Below are 1,143 nucleotides of genomic sequence, written 5' to 3' on the forward strand. Positions count from 1 at the left end.
TCTTCCTCTTCCTCTTCCTCTTCCTCTTCTTCTTCTTCTTCTTCTTCTTCTTCTTCTTCTTTGGTAAAACCTGGCTATTTGTAGATTTCTGAAGTTCAGTGTTTAAAACATTTTCCTTCTTCTGTAAAATCAGTGAAGGAAAATTATAACCAATTCCTTTATCAGTTAATCTCTTCCTGAGTAATTTTTCTTTATTTTAAAATCACTTCTCCATCTGTAACTTCTGTAGAAGTGTCCAATTCTGATTATACATTTCATGGCTGGATATGATGGCTGTTTAAATGGAAGATTCCAGGGCCAGCCTGTGGCTCACTAGGGAGAGTGCAGTGCTGATAACACAAAGGCCATGGGTTCAGATCCTATATAGGGATGGCTGGTTCACCCACAGGCTGAGTGTGGTGCTGACAACACCAAGCCAAGGTTTGAGATCCCCTTACCGGTCATCTTAAAAAAATAAATTAATAAATGGAAGATTCCACTCTTTGAAAAGTTCTTTACAGGGCCAGCCCATGGCTCACTCGGGAGAGTGCAGTGCTGATAACCCCAAGGCCATGGGTCTGGATCCTATATATGGATGGCCGGGTTGGCTCACTGGTTGAACGTGGTGCTGACATCAAGTCAAGAGTTAAGATCCCCTTACCGGTCATCTTTTAGGGGGAAAAAAAAAAAGTTCTTTACATACTTTCTCAGGTGGCAGAAAATGACACTTAAAAGAATCTTTCACCAAAATTTTAGTTGTTCATTGTTTTGGCAACTCTCTTGGCAACATACTCAGACTCAAACTCCACAAAGGCATAGCCTTTGCTATTTCCAGTCTTTTTACTTCTGGACAGTTTGAGTCTTATAACAGTAACAAACTGGGAGAAATATAATCAGATCTGGGTTTCATAAAGTGCATAAGGTAGGTGGTCCACATAGATTACTCCTGGAGTAAATTTTTCTTGTTCTTGTCACTGGGTTATGTGACAGTGAATGTGTGCCACCTCCTGAAACTTGGTGGCTTCCTGCAGGTTCAATGACAGAAGCAGCCCAGCTGGGGCTTCAAAGCTCACCATACCAAAAACGCACCAACAGACACACACCAGCCCTTGCCCATTTTAAAATTGGGTTATTTGGGGGGGTTTTTTTGCTGTTGAGTTGTTT

The 1,143-nt window shown here is 41.5% G+C and overlaps 1 pseudogene; it reads right to left on the reverse strand.

Moving 5' to 3' along the window:
* Nucleotides 1-40: 40 nt before the first annotated feature.
* Nucleotides 41-1,055, reverse strand: LOC103606654 (annotated as a pseudogene).
* Nucleotides 1,056-1,143: the final 88 nt, after the last annotated feature.

This window comes from Galeopterus variegatus, unplaced genomic scaffold, assembly GCF_000696425.1.
Source record: "Galeopterus variegatus unplaced genomic scaffold, G_variegatus-3.0.2 Scaffold6762, whole genome shotgun sequence".
Classification (NCBI taxonomy): domain Eukaryota; kingdom Metazoa; phylum Chordata; class Mammalia; order Dermoptera; family Cynocephalidae; genus Galeopterus; species Galeopterus variegatus.